The sequence below is a fragment of the Quercus robur genome, chromosome 10, assembly GCF_932294415.1.
Source record: "Quercus robur chromosome 10, dhQueRobu3.1, whole genome shotgun sequence".
Classification (NCBI taxonomy): Eukaryota; Viridiplantae; Streptophyta; class Magnoliopsida; order Fagales; family Fagaceae; genus Quercus; species Quercus robur.
Genome location: NC_065543.1, coordinates 47474319 through 47490440, shown reverse-complemented (window position 1 = coordinate 47490440; position 16122 = coordinate 47474319). Strand labels below are relative to the sequence as shown.

Sequence of the window (16122 nt, the reverse complement as noted above, 5' to 3'; positions counted from 1 at the left end):
AGACCCACAAGGCCTATAATTTTCTGAGGCTTTGGCCTATAATCTATTTTTCTTCTTTTTAATAAAAAGAAATGTTACATCGATTAAAAAAAAAAAAAAAGATGCCACATTATTGTTCCATTACTTTCGTTAGCCATATAGGCAATACAATAATAACAGTTAACAAAAAGACTAATAATGCTAATTTTTTAAATTTACGAGACCAATAGTGCTCAGATGAAACTTGAGAGACGAATTGTACTTATAAAGTAAACTTTAAGGGTTCGTTTGGATACAGCTGAAAACTGAAACTGAAACTGAAAATTGAAAAACACTATAGCAAAATAATTTTTAAATGTATGAATAGTACCGTGGGACCCATTTTTAATGAAAAAGTTGTTGAAAAGTGAAATTTGTGGGTTCGTGAACAGTACATGATGTGCACTGATTAGCTGAAAAAAGTTAGAAAAGTCAAACTTTGTGGCTACTGTTCATTGAAATTGCATGAACAGTAGCCACAAGTCACAAAAACATGTGAAAAAAGAAGAAGGGAAAATCGCAGACACAGACGCGCTGGAAATCAGCCCAATCTAAACATCATCTAAGAACCGATAGTGCTGTTTTACTAAAATTTTACAACCTCTGGTTTACATTGGTTAATTTGGTTAGTGGAATGACCCATAAGGTCATAATTTTCACAAGTCTTCCACAATTCACACTCGCTAATAAGAGATCCACAAGGCCTATAATTTTCCAAGGCTTTGGCCAATGACTTGAAGAAACATCTGTAGGTTGAAGACTTCTAATCACTTTGCAGCATATAAATATCTTTCTGTGCTATCTTAATTCTCATCTCTTTCTATTGTTTAAATGTTTAATGATTAAAGAATGCTAATGAGATATCAAAGTTCAAACAATTAATTCTTTAGAAAAGGAGAAAGAAAACCAAAACAATTAATGTTCATTCTAAAAGGAAAAACTCATCATACAAAAACAATACAAAGGACTCGTATTTTAAATTGTCATACTTTCTAATCTGCTTTTTGGAATGCATCTAAGACAAAATTAAGTGGAATCTTTGTGGAAGTCAAAAATCTTATCTATGGATACGGGTACTGGTCTAGCTATTATGAGGGAATAAATCTAGTCTTCTTGTGAAAATGTTGTATCATTTTGTTATATTCCTTTTTTTTTTTTTAGTTTAGTCAAATTAGGTGAGCCAAAATTCATTGTTCCACCCATAGTCTTCTTGGGCTGGATTTTTTTTTTTTTTTTAAATGCACAATTTTAAATGGTGATCATAGTTTAAAACCAGTAACAATTTAGCACTTAAAATTTGTTATGAAAATGTTATAGATACAAATAATAAAATATCAAACTGTGACCTACCATAGTTGGAAATAAAAGGTATTGTGAAAATGTCATGACATTTTGTTGTATTCCTAAACTTTTTTTTTGGTTTAGTCAAAATTTAGTGAGCCAAAATTTACAATTTAAAGCACAACTTTCTTCGGTTGGCATTTTGTTTTTGTTTTTTTTTTTTTTTTTTTTTTTTTTTTTTAATTTTTTTAATGCATGATTTAAAGTGGTTGGCCCAGCTTAAAACAAATAACAATTTGCATCCTAAGATTTGTTATTAAAATGTTGTGAACATAGCATTGCTTTAAAATAAAATAATAAAATATCATACCAGGGCCCTCCATAGCTAAAAATAAATGTAATATGAAAATATTATAACATTTTGTTGTATTCCTAAGTTTCTTTTTTGGTAATGTCTTAATTTGTTGAGCCAAAATTCACTTTCTAAGCACAATTTTATGTAAATGAGCATATATGCCTACTATTACTGTTTTAGTTAAACTTTAATGAAAACTTATGACTCTTAGAAAATTTCGTTGTGCAATTAATGTCTTAAATGTCCCAAAAATTTATTCATGTATTTTGAGTTTTATGTGATGGTAATACTTGGAAAGCAAGAATGGTGATGTATGGTCTCTATTTGCTACCTAGAGAACACTAATTTACTAGAGGTTTAAATCTTCTAGATTTATAAGGGCACGTTTGGTAGACTGTAATAGACACTGTAATGTAATAGATATTCCTATGACATAACTATTCAGTTGTTTGGTTATGTTTTTATTACAATGAATAATTATTCCTTATGAATAGCTATTCTTCAAAATGAGAAATAACTATTCATTATCAAAAGTACTGAATATCTATTCCTTTACCTTATGTAATAACTTTTTAAAAAAATTTCCTAAAAAGCCATTAGTTGCCACATTTTTAAAAGAAAAGAAAAGAAATTTTCCCTGTTGATAATTATTAACTCTATTTTGAACACCCTAAAATAAGTGTATTTTAGGAAATTTGACTTAAAAATGATTTAATTACACCTTCCTTTTATTCTCTACTAAATTGAGGATGCATATTCAGGATTCTATTCCTAAATGGTCACCAAACTAATGAATAATAATACTTATTACATTTCAACTTAATGTATTCTATGTAATACTTATTTCTATTCCTATATAATAATCATTACTATGTACCAAACGTAATTACACTTATAAAATAAGATGATAAATTAGGAAATATGAATAACAAAATATTCATTGTAGATGGTTGTAGGTATTTAATTTGATGAAAAGTTTCAATTATAGCATATATCATTCATTATGAAATTTTAAATATTGTGGCAATGTCTTATCAAAACTTAATTGTTTATTATTGGAAGATGATGACATTCATTATCATTCTTAGCATAATTTTTTCGTGAGTAAATATCACTTTTAGTAAAATAGGATCTAAGAAATTATTATATTAAACAGATATTCATATGGTAAATAACTATACTAAATTTAAGTACATGATTTCATACTTCTTCCAAAAAATATATTATCTTATTTTTCTTGCTTAAGGTGCAGCACATACCTTGCATTGCAACCCAAACTAGTATTACCAAAAGTGCAAAAAAAATTAAAAATTTTATTATTTATTTAGATTATTTTAATAATCCATTATACTTTTTAGGTTGTGATAAATCTCAGTCTTACATAACTTCATTTCTCTGTGTAACATAAAGTAATTTTTCATTTTTACCATGTATTTTATCGTTCATTTTCAATTATATTTTTGTTTGTTTGTTTGTTTGTTTTTTTTTTTTTTTTTTTTTTTTTTTTTTTTTTTTTTGCATACAATATTTTATTAATCTACACATTATACAAAAATAATACTAATTTGTAATCATCATGATGAAAATATTGTTCCATGGGACCGTGAAGCATCCATCTAGCAAGGAGAAATAATGTTAGATGATTAAATCAAAATGAAAACCCAACGGATTTATTTAAACTTGTTCGAAAAAGGTTCACAGTGAATATTTTATAGAGAATGTGACATAAAATTCAATTAACCATCAAATGGAGTGGATTTTTTTTTTCTTTTGTATTCTGTGCATCATTACATGCATTATAAAACATTTTTACGTGAAAAGCGAAAGTCTGGGTTTTTCGTTTTGGGGGGCCAAACCGCCATACCAATCCTTGGATTAGAATTTAAATCGAAATAGAGAAATTAAAATATTGTTACTACAAGCTTGTAGCCCACAATATATGATTTGGTTCCTCTCATTGTCTCTCCCTAGCCTCAACTGAACCAACATTTTTAGTTCAAACACAACCAACCCCTCTTCCTTTGTGTACTTTCCTCCCTCTCATTACACTTCAACTAAATCCATGGATCACCCTCTTCTCCTTCTTAACAATCATCCTTCCCCTCTTGAACCCTTTTGTAGCTTTTGCAGTTAATCCACAAGGTGAAGCCCTTCTTCCATGGAAGCAAAGCCTGAATGGACCCACTAAGGCCTTGTCTAATTGGAACCCAACAGATGAAACTCCATGTGGGTGGCTTGGAATTAGGACTGAGCAAGGACCCGGCCCACCCAAAAACCCGACCCGACCTGACCCTAACCGATAGGTTTTGGGCGGGCCTGAGAATATTCAGGTCGAGTTTTGGGTCTTAATTTCAGATTATTTTCGGGTTTGGGTTGGTATCAAGTCAGTCATCGGGTCATATAAGTACACTAGTCTGAACTCGATTTTTTCTTTTGAAAAAAACCCTACTCTGTTGTTTGTTCTCTCCGCCTCCCTCAGCTCTCTGCCTCCCTCAGGGCCTCAATTATCTCTGTGTAAGTCATCATTCTCATTTTGTGTTTGGTTTTAGATTTTGGATAGTGTTGTTGTGTTTGTGTGTGTGATAGTCTAAACCTGATTCAATAATGGGTTTATGTACTTATGGATGACTTGAATCTGAGTGCCTTCAAGTTTCAATTTTTTTCATATATTCTATCTGGGTTTGCGGCTAAAGCCTTCAAGTTTCAATTTTTTATTTATTTGCTTTTTGGGTTTACTCTTTCTTCACTCATTATACACATTATTGGATTTTCCCGCAGTTTTTTGTTCTCTCTTTGAACAAGAACAAAAACCCAGTTGGAGTTTTGTAGTTTCAAACCGCCAGATCTGTTCTACAGTGCTACTAGGTATGTGTAGTTCTTGTTTTCTCTATGCTTCACTCCAATGGGTGTTCTGGGTTTTGCTAAAGATAAGATTTTTTTATCAGTTTTTATTTGGGCTTTTCTAGTTGGGTTTTTAAACTAGGAATTATGAATTTTCTCTGTTAAGTGCTTCACATTTGGTTCTGGGTGCTTCTGAAAACACTTTTAGCTGGTGTAACTTTGGAATATGTATGATTCATGTTTGTTCTCATGTTCTTGTGTAGCTTCAAATGTTTTGGTTAATTCATTTATTTTGTGTTGGTGATTTTATGTCTCTTTTCTTCATTCTTGTTTTGGCCTTTTTTGGGGGGTTTACAATTTATATCTCTGGAATTGTGTAGCTCAATGTTTGTCCTTTACAATCCCAATGGCTGCAAACTTCATTTGTTTTTTGCTTTTCTTGTTGGGTTGTTTCCTTTTTCTCTTTTTTGTTAATAAAAAAAGAAAACTTGCAATTTTTGGGAATGTGTTAATTTATCTTTGTTTTGTGTTCCACTAAGCTTTTTTGCTAGACTAGTGGGTTAATCTTTGCTGTGCTTTGTTTTGGTAACATTTTTATCTATTTTGCTTGGGGTTTTTGATTATGTTTTTCCTTATGTTTTTGTTTGTCTAAAAAAAAATTGCAGGAGAGGTTATCTCAGCCGGAGAACTCAAACGGAAGGGTATCGGAGCCTTACAAATTGAGTGATGTGACTGTGAGGCGTGAATCTAATCGTGTTGTAGATCTGTTGGAGCCGATCAAGAGTCCTACTCCTGCGTTGAGGGTGTCAGTGTATAAGTAGTGAAAGGTAATTTTTTTTCTTTAAATGTTTGTTTGGTTTGGATTAAAGATTTAGCAAAATGGGATTGCATTGTGTAGTTTACAATTTAGAGATTCTGATTTAGGCTGCGTTTTGCATTCTATTTTGGTGTGTGTGAACTTACTTTTTACCATCTGTTTAGATTTTGTTTTTCCAGTTTTCAACATTTTGTCTAATCTGACTATTTGGGTGTTTGAGTTTCTATAATGGGCGTTTTTGTTATTTAACATGGGCATTTGTGGTTTTGTACAAGGTCCTTTATTTTTCATGCGTGCTAGTTGTTTAAGGGAATGAATGAACTGTTTCTTATCTCTATTCTGTATTGGTTTGTTATCGCATTGTTGAGGTTCATAGTTTGTTCTTGAGGTTAGGAGCTAACAATAACTAATAGTATTGCTAACTTGCCATTGTATATCTATTTGACTTAATTCTCTGTTTGGAGCTCCATTTTATTGATTTATTTCATTTCTAATGGATGTTGCATGATAAAATGCTTGAACTATTGTAAGGTTGAATTTATTCAACCATCTAATTGGCTTTATTCCGTGCCAAATTTGCTTGTAATTCAGCATTTAGTAACCCTGTATTTAGGTGGATTTGTTGTAAGGGTAGTGAGTGAGATAGAGTGAAGTTTGCTCAAGAGTGTGCAAGAAAACAGAGTGTCGCGGCTGGGACTCGCGGGTGGACTCGCGGCTGCAAGCCGCCTGAAGCTGCACACGTGCCAAGCATGCTGGAAGATGAACAGTCATGCTAGCTAGAGCACTACAGGACAAAACAGGACAACTGGCCATACGGTTAACTCGCGACTGGATCTCGCGACTTGGTCAAGCCGCGAGGTCAAGCCGCGAGCCACCCCTGTTTTGCCAAAACCTGACGTTTCACATTCCTCTCCACTCCAGTATAAATACCCCTTTAACCCACAATTGAAAGAGGGCTTCCAGAGAGAATTTTGAGAGAGAAACCCTAAAGAAAAACCAGATTGTTTCACCCACAATCTATACCTTAGAGTCTCATCAAATTCCCTCACTCTCTTCCTCTCCATTGTCAAAACCTTGAGAGGCATTATACCAAACCTGGTTCTCACCATTATCATCTCTGTGAGACAGTCGTTTGGAGTTCTGGGAAGCAGTTAGGAAGAAGCCAATCTTCATTGGTTGATGCTATGGTCTAGTAGCGGAATCCGGGAAGCTAGAAAAGAAAAAGGTTCGGCGCAACCTCGTTGGAGCAAGAAGCTTGGAGGGCTTAGGTGCACTGGGTAGATTAGGCTTGGAGGGTCTATTGCTGTCCTTGTATCCCAACTGTATTTTCTAGTGGATTGATTACCGCTTAGAGGGCGGCGGAGAGGTTTTTCGCCGAGGTCTTCGGTTTCCTCTTCGATAACACATCGGGTGTTATCTTTGTGTTTGCATCTTCCTTCCTCTCTATCTCTGCCTTTACATTATCTGCTGTGGTTTTATTTTGTTATGGCTTAGATAGTTGTTTAACCAATTTCATATTATAGCATATGTTAAGTTTCCGCACACTAGTTGTTTGACATATTGCTTGTGTTGGTTAAGTTGGTTTTTGGGGGTCTAAACGTTCAAAAGTGTTTTTGTACACGTTTTTGAACTTTCAACTATTTTTTTTTTTTTTGGTAAATACGGATTTATATTAAGCTAAGAAATCAGAACAAGGTGAGAGCAAGTCAAAAACAAAAACATAAGGAAACACATAAGCAATTCCTTGGATTCATTGAATTAAAGTATGAATGTGTGGATTGCAAATGTGATTTTCTTGGATCCGTTTTTTTTTTTTTTTTTTTTTTTGGGTTTTTTTTCCTTGGTTGTAATAGTTGCTACTGCTCTAATAGAACTATAAACAAATGAAATCGTGTATTCTTTGTGGAATTGACATTGAGTTATATGTTGGATTAGTGTTTGCAGTTTTAGGATTTTTTATGCAGTTTGAAGATGACAATTTGGAGTTTGCAAAGACTGTGAAGCAGTGGAATGTAAAGATTATCTCAGTGAGGACTGTTTTTCTTGATCTGGTTGGTTGTTTTGATCTTAGTTATGTTGAATGGGATATGAGTATATCAATGTCTGTGACCATTTATTATTAAGATTTGATGTGAATGTATATTGCAAATGTGTAGATTAGCAAGAATAAGCAACACCAAGATAAAACTGCAGTGTTGGATGTGTGGGAAAATCTAGAAGATTTTGTTCGGTCACAATCACATTCTTGATGTGCACCGACTTTTTACCAATAGATAGTTTGCTTGAAAAATCAATTACCCATATTTACAAATTTGGATAGTTTGGAGTTTATGTCAAAAGTTGGAACTTTGATAAAAATAAGTAGGGCATTGTAGTAGACATTGTTTATTTTAGGTGTGTGTGTGTGTATAATTGTTAATGTAAGACTTGGTCTTTGTTTTCATCAATTTTGGTGAACTTCAAGGTTTTGCATTCATAGTAGTTGATACAGAGGATACATTTTGCAAGAACACTGAATGAAGTGTTATGTGTTAAGTCACACTGCAATTTCCTTGATGGGTAATTGGAGAAGGACCATGCAATTTTATTGATATGTAAATTTCGTTTTTGGCTGTTGCCAATTTGCTTAGGACAATACTAATCTTAAAACCTAGGAATGATTTTTTATTTTATTTTATTTTTTTATGAATAAGCAAATTCATTCAAAAGAAACGACCTGCTTTAGCCAAGGATAGGAAAGTCTAGTTTACCAAAAAAAAAAAAAGGATAGGAAAATCTAAAGTTGAAATAGAGATGACCCAATAGCAACCCTTACCTTAACTTCCCATTTAACAAGCAACAATAAAAAATAAAAAAATCAACCCGAGACTCGACCTGAGACTAAGAAAACTGACTGGATCACAGACCTGATTTTTCGGGTCGGGTCGGTTTTCAGGCAGCTAAACCCAATTTCTATCGGGTCGGGTTTCGGGTCACAGTAAACCCTACCCAACCTGAACCAATATCAGTCCTACTTGGAATCACTTGCAACATCAACAAGGAGTTCGCGGAATTGGAATTAAGGTACTTAAGTCAATGAGTTTATATGGTATAGTTCCAACTAATCTCTCTTCATTGGTTTCATTAACCAAGGTTGTACTTTCTAGAACAAACCTCACGGGTTCAGTCCCAAGAGAGATTGCTTACTACATGAACTGAATTAATTGGACTTGAGTGGCAATGCGTTAACCGGTGAAATCCCATCTGAGATTTGCAACTTGCTTAAGCTCCAAGAAATCCTCCTCAACTCCAACCAGCTAGAGGGCTCGATTTTGGTTCAAATCGGCAACCTCACAAGCTTGAAATGGCTGACTCTTTATGAGAACCAACTCAATGGAGAAATACCCAATACAATAGGCAACTTGAAGAACCTCCAAGTGATAAGAGCCGGTAAGAACAAGACCTTGGAGGCATTATATCCGAGAAATCTGGAATTGTACTGAGTTGACCATGTTAGGCCTAGCCAAAACAAGTTTCTTGGGTTCCCTTCCTCCGAGTCTTGGTCTCCTCAAGAAGCTTGAAACCATAAAAATCTGGAAAACTCTCCTCTCCGACCAAATCCCACCTGAAATAGGCAACTGTATCGCCCTCCAAAATATCTCCCTCTCGCAAAACTTGTTCACTGGTTCAATACAAAAAGGTCTTGGAAACCTTAAAAATCTTCGAATTATTTTGCTCTGGCAGAACAATTTGGTGGGTACTTTCCATCAGAGCTTGGGAATTGCAAGAACTTAAGATTTCTCAATTTTTCGGATAATTTGATCGAAAGTACTTGGCCACTTCAGGTACTTCCACTGCACATTGTTTTCTTTTCAATCTCAAGGAACAATTTAAGTGGAGAAATCCCTTCCTATCTTTGCCATCTCAATTTCATCAACTACCTTGACGTCGCTCATAATCATTTTAGTATGATTCCTCCATGTTTGGGAAACATGAATGATCTCAAAAATTTGGATCTACGAAATAACAATTTTCATGGCACCATCCCAAAATTTGAAAAGTGCAATAACTTTAGAAGTCTTAAAATCATTGACAATCAATTTGAAGGGCCATTACCACATTCATTAGTCAATTGCAAAAAATTGGAAATTCTAGACGTTGCCACTAACAAGGTTAACAACACATTCCCTTATTGGTTGAAAAATATCTCGGAGTTGTAGGTTCTCTTATTGCGATCAAACGGCTTTCATGGTGCCATAGACAATCACAAGACTAAATTCTCATTCCCTAATTTGAGAATCATAGACCTCTCTCACAATGCATTCCATGGTCATTTGCCATCAAACTTTTTCACGCATTTAACAACCATGATGAATGGGAACATGGAGAAAGGTAAATTGCAACATATGGGTGATGATTATTATCAAGATTCCATTATGATTGATATTAAAGGGAATTATATTGATGTGGTGAAAATACTAACTCTATTGACAACCATTGATTTTTCCAACAATAGTTTCAAAGGAGAAATTTCAGAGGTAATTGGAAAGCTTGGATCACTTAAAGGGCTAAATTCTCCACACAATAATCTTATGGGTCATATGCCTATATCATTTGGAAATTTAACTAATCTTGAATGGTTAGATCTCTCCTCAAACAAGCTCACAGGAGACATTCCTATGCAATTGATAAATCTTACATCATTGGCAATTTTCAGAGCTTGAATTTGAACACAAATTTTGTATTTTTTCGATGGAAATGAAGAGTGTTATTGTCATTTGAATCAGTCTCACTGAGTTATCCGAAATACGGATACCAATTATGTGCCGATGGAGGGGCTTAAGAATGGAAGTTTAATGATTTGCTCATGAATTTGGCTTGGAAATAATTTTCCTATATTATGAGATCAATAATCTTGAAATCAAATCTTGGGTAAAAAATACGTTTGTGGCAATTTATTCACGAGCCGTATTCGCTGAGAAAATGTGTTGAAATGTGACCTTCCTTCTCTTTTTCGACAATAACTTCTGAACGGTATGGAATTTTTAGATGTGGCCTGAATGTTTTCGAAAGTAAAGATTCAGAGCTTAAATTTGAACACAAATTGTGTATTTTTTTCGATGGCAATCAAGAGAGTTATTGTCATTTTAATAAGTCCCACTAAGTTACCCGAAATACAGATTCCAATTATGTGCCAATGGAGGGTCGTGAAAATGGTAGTTTAACGATTCGCTCATGAATTTGGCTTGGAAATAATTTTCCTATACAGCGAGATCAATAATCTTGAAATCAAATCTTGGGTAAAAAATACGTTAGTGGCAATTTATTCACGAGCCGTATTCGCTTAGAAAATGTGTTGAAATGTGACCTTCTTTCACTGTTTTGACAATAACTTTTGAACGGTAAGGAATTTTTAGATGCGGTAGAATGTTTTTGAAAGTACAGATTCGGAGCTTGAATTTGAACACAAATTTTGTATTTTTTCAATGGTAAGCAAGAGAGTTAATGTCTTTTGAATAAGTCCCACCGAGTTATCCAAAATACGGATTCCAATTATGTGCCGATGGAGGGGCGTAAAAATGGAAGTTTAACGATTTGCAAACGAATTTGGCTTGGAAATATTTTTCCTACATCGCGAGATCAATAATCTTGAAATCAAATTTTTGGGTAAAAAAAACGTTATTGGCTAGTTATTCTCGAGCCGTAATTGCTTAGAAAATGTGTTGAAATGTGACCTTCTTTCACCATTTCGACAATAGCTTTTGAATGGTAAGGAATTTTTAGACGCGGCCTGAATGTTTTCGAAATTACAAATTCGGAGCCTGAATTTGAACAAAATCTTTTATTTTTTCGATGGAAATCAAGAGAGTAATTACCATTTGAATTAGTCCCACCGAGTTATCCGAAATACGAATTCCAATTATCTGCCGATGGAGGGGCGTAAAAATGGAAGTTGAACGATTCACTCACGAATTTGGCTTGGAAATATTTTTGCATTATCGTGAGATCAATAATGTTGAAATCAAATTTTGTGTAAACAATACATTATTGGAAATTTATTCAAGAGCCGTAATCGCTTAAAAGATGTGTAGAAATGTGACCTTCTTTCTCCATTCCGACAATAACATTTGAATGGTAAGGAATTTTTAGACGTGGCCTTAATGTTTTCGAAAGTACAAATTCAAAGCTTGAATTTGAACACAAATCTTGTTTTTTGTTTTTTGTTTTTTTTTTTGTTGGAAATCAAGAGAGTCATTGTCATTTGAATCAGTCCCACCGAGTTATCCGAAATATGGATTCCAATTATCTACCGATGGAGGGGTGTAAAAATGGAAGTTTAACGATTCACTCACGAATTTGGCTTGAAAATATTTTTCCTATATCACAAGATCAATAATCTTGAAATCAAATTTTGGGTAAAAAATAAGTTAGGGGCAATTTATTCACGAGCCGTAATCTCTTAGAAGATGTGTTGAAATGTGACCTTCTTTCACCATTTCGACAATAACTTTTGAATGGTAAGGAATTCTTAGACGCAGCCTGAATGTTTTCAAAAATACAAATTCGGAGCTTGAATTTGAACAAAAATCTTGTTTTTTTTTTTTTGGTGGAAATCAAAAGAGTAATTGTCATTTGAATCAGTCCCACTGAGTTACCCGAAATACGGATTCCAATTATCTACCGATTAAGGGGAGTAAAAATGGAAGTTTAACGATTTGCTCACGAATTTGGCTGGGAAATATTTTTCTTATATCGCAAGATCAATAATCTTGAAATCAAATTTTGGGTAAAAAATACGTTAGTGGCAATTTATTCAAGAGCCGTAATCGCTTATAAGATGTGTAGAAATGTGACCTTCTTTCACCATTTCGACATTAACTTTTGAACTGTAAGGAATTTTTCGACACGGCCTAAATGTTTTCGAAAGTACAAATTCGGAGCTTAAATTTGAACGCAAATCTTGTTTTTTTCGGTGGAAATCAAGAGAGTTATTTCCATTTGAATCAGTCCCACTGAGTTACCTAAAATTCGTATTCCAATTATGTGCCGATAGAAGGGCGTAAAAATGGAAGTTCAACGATTAGCTCACGAATTTGGCGAAATAATTTTCCTATATAGCAAGATCAATAATCTTGAAATCAAATCTTGGGTAAAAAATACATTACTGGCAATTTATTCACGAGCCGTATTCGCTTAGAAATTGTGTTGAAATGTGACCTTCTTTCACTGTTTCGACAATAACTTTTGAACGGTAAGAAATTTTTAGATGCGGCAGGAATGTTTTCGAAAGCACAGATTCAGAACTTGAATTTGAAAACAAATTTTGTTTTTTTTCAATGCTAAGCAAGAGAGTTAATGTCATTTGAATCAGTCCCACCGAGTTACCCGAAATACGGATTCCAATTATGTGCCAATGGAGGAGTGTAAAAATGGAATTTCAACGTTTTGCATACGAATTTGGTATACAAATATTTTTCCCATATCGCGAGATCAATAATCTTGAAATCAAATTTTGGGTAAAAAAAAAAATGATATCGGCTAGTTATTCACGAGCCGTAATTTCTTAGAAAATGTGTTGAAATGTGACCTTTCACCATTTCGACAATAGTTTTTGAATGGTAAGGAATTTTTAGACGTGACCTGAATGTTTTCGAAAGTACAAATTCGGAGCCTGAATTTGAACACAAATCTTGTATTTTTTTTTTTTTTTTTTATGGAAATCAAGAGAGTAATTGTCATTTGAATCAGTCCCATTAAGTTATCTGAAATACGGATTCCAATTATCTGTCGATGTAGGGGCGTAAAAATGGAAGTTTAACGATTCGCTCACAAATTTGGTTTGGAAATATTTTACCTATATCGCGAGATCAATAATCTTGAAATCAAATTTTGGGTAAAAAATACATTGGTGGCAATTTATTCACGAGCCATAATCGCTTAGAATATGTGTTGAAATGTGACCTTCTTTCACCATTTCGACAATAACTTTTGAACGGTAAGGAATTTTTAGACGCGGCCTGAATATTTTCTAAATTAAGAATTCAGAGCTTGAATTTGAACACAAATCTTGTATTCTTTCGAAGGAAATCAAGAGACTTATTTTCATTTGAATATGTCCCAATGAGTTACCTGAAATATAGATTCCAATCATGTGTCAATGGAGGGGCGTAAAAATGGAAGTCTAACGATTCACACAAGACTTTGGCTTGGAAATATATTTCCTATATCGCGAGATCAATATTCTTGAAATTAAATTTTTTGAAATTAAATCGTTATTGGCTTGTTCTTCGTGAGACGCATTCGCTAAGAAAATGTGTTGAAAAGTGACCTTCGGTCACCGTTTCTACAATAACTTTGAAAGTCTTAAGTTTTAACTTATCTAAAATTTTTAAACTTAAGACTTTTAACTGTTCACAAACACAACTACCAATATTTCCTTAAAAAAAAAAAATTGCTTACACCTATACCTCTACCCACATTTTAATCTCACTTGAAGTTACAAGTTAAAATTTATTTATTTATTGATACACTTGCTAGATTGGGTTAGTTCAATTTTAACACTGAAATCAATGGCATGAAACAAACTTTTTAGAGGGGTTTTCTAATTCTAAAACATTTTTGTTGAGATTCAATCATCCTTGTTCATGAATTATTACTTGAGACTTGAAAATGCAATTTGAGTACGCTAAACGGCATGTCTCCATCAAAGTTTTAAAAAGTACACCAGTTCATGTGAATGTGGAAATTTAGATATTTTAGTAGATACCTTCAATAATGCATTGGTTGCTTTTAGCAAGGCAATGCAAATGATATAGCTCCAATCAATCCATATCATGTTAATGTGGAAATAGGGTCCTAACATAAAATTCATGCGTCAAATGCTAAGTCTAGTCTTGCGTTTTCCTTTTAAGTCTTTCACGCATATTCGTTCTCTAGTATGCAACTATCTTTACTTCATAGAATTAATGTTTCAACATCTATTGCAAAAAAAAAATAAAGGTCTAATCAAAATATGAATGTGCTTGAATCGGTGTTCTTCAACAATCACCTCAATGTAGAAAATTAAAGCACTGACTGACTAAAACTCAAATTGTTTAGGTAGTTATTAGCAAGTTAAACGAAATAACAAGGATGTAGGCCTATTCAGTCTCTATCATTGTAGAAATTACATTCACTAATTCAAAAGTATATTTCTTTACAATTCAATTTTCAAACAAGATCACTTTCAAGTTCTTGGATTATTGACTAGTATCTTCTAATAATAGCTCCAAACTCTTATTGGCACTAGGGGAATGGATTGAGATTTCATAGTGTGACCTTGTGGTATCACCTATCAATTTGTAGTTGTTGGGTTTAGGCCTCTTTGTTCAGTCTTTTCTTACTTTTATATATAAAATTCTATCTTCTTTTTCAAAAGAAATAATAAAATAATAATGTTATTAATTAAATATTGTGAAAGACCAAAAAAAAATGCAATTTTAATGAGAGTTAACAGATAGTTTAATGGAATACTAACTAAGGTCTTAATTGAATACTTTTAAAACTTAGAGAACTAAATTGAACAAAAGCAAAATTAGAGTATTGAAATGAATTATGGTGAAACATAGGGGGTGGGTTTTGTATTTTAGTCAAACATCTAAAACCAGTTGCGAATTGTAGGGATGGTAATGAGGTGGGGCGGGTTCGAAGGATGGGGTCTTTGCCCCTACCTCGCAAGATTTTGTCTTACCCTATCCCCACTCCACCTCGCATGATGGAGAAAATTTTCTTGCCCCATCTCCACCTTTTAGGGCCCGCGAAGCCCCACCCCACTCCGTAAAATTCTATTTTTTGTTAATTTTCCCTACAACTAGTATAATTTTTTTAATGAAACTTACTTCATTAATAAAAATATACTTGAAATTACAACTAAATTTATCCCATCAAATCAAATCAATTTTTAGAAAAAAATTGAATAATATATCCAAGTGTTTAACAAGACAATCATTAATAATAATAATAAAAATCTCATAGTATAACACATAACAAAATAAAGGCAGAGAACCACATTGGGTAAAATAAAATAAGCTAATATTAATATGTTTGTTTAAATAGTAGGGTTTTAGGGTATGAAAAATTTATAATTATAACCCTTAACAATGCGAGAGGGAGTGGGGACGGGAAGGGGTGGGGCGGGGTGCGTCTAAAAAGTCTAAACCCATCCCCGCCCCGTCCCATGGTACGGGGCTAAAAGCTTACCCTATCCTCGCCCCACCATCTTTGCGGGGCGGGGAAAATCCATGTGGGGCGAAGTAGGGAGGGGTGGGTTAATCGGAGCAGGGAAAAATTGTCATCCCTACTTGGGCTAATGAGAGATGCATATTCGAAAATTTCCTTTTTGCTTTCTTACCTTTTTATTTATTCCCTTCCTGAATCTGCATACTGCATCCTTTATTTATTTATTTTTAAAAATTTTTTATTGGAACCTTCCTGCCCTAGTTAAAGAACAGTAAACATACATCAAAAATAAAAATAATAAATGAATAACCTTCAAGATTTCAAGCATAACTCTCTCTCTCTCTCTCTCTACTCGTAAGTCGTAATTTGTAAGTACCTCCCCACCCCCAATGCATCTCTTCATGATTAAAATTTAAAGCTAGGACCTAACTACTTTAATTTTTTTTAAAAAATCATATTGCTATGTATCCCCCCCCCCCCCCCCCCCCCTCCCAAAAAAAAAGAAAAGAATTGAAAAACCCGCCCTATGACATATCTACTTTTTGTTTTTTTGGCTGAATATGACCTATATATTTCCACTTGCTACTAGCATATAATAAATAAAGAATAATAT

The 16122-nt window shown here is 33.6% G+C and overlaps 1 long non-coding RNA gene and 1 pseudogene across 1 annotated transcript; both read left to right on the top strand.

Moving 5' to 3' along the window:
* The first annotated feature begins 3621 nt into the window (after positions 1-3621).
* LOC126704258 (LRR receptor-like serine/threonine-protein kinase RGI3) lies at positions 3622-10015 on the top strand (annotated as a pseudogene).
* Positions 5150-7448, top strand: LOC126701579 (uncharacterized). The gene is made up of 2 exons (XR_007647409.1): positions 5150-5322; positions 7248-7448. It is a non-coding gene; the product is annotated as an uncharacterized LOC126701579 (long non-coding RNA).
* Positions 10016-16122: the final 6107 nt, after the last annotated feature.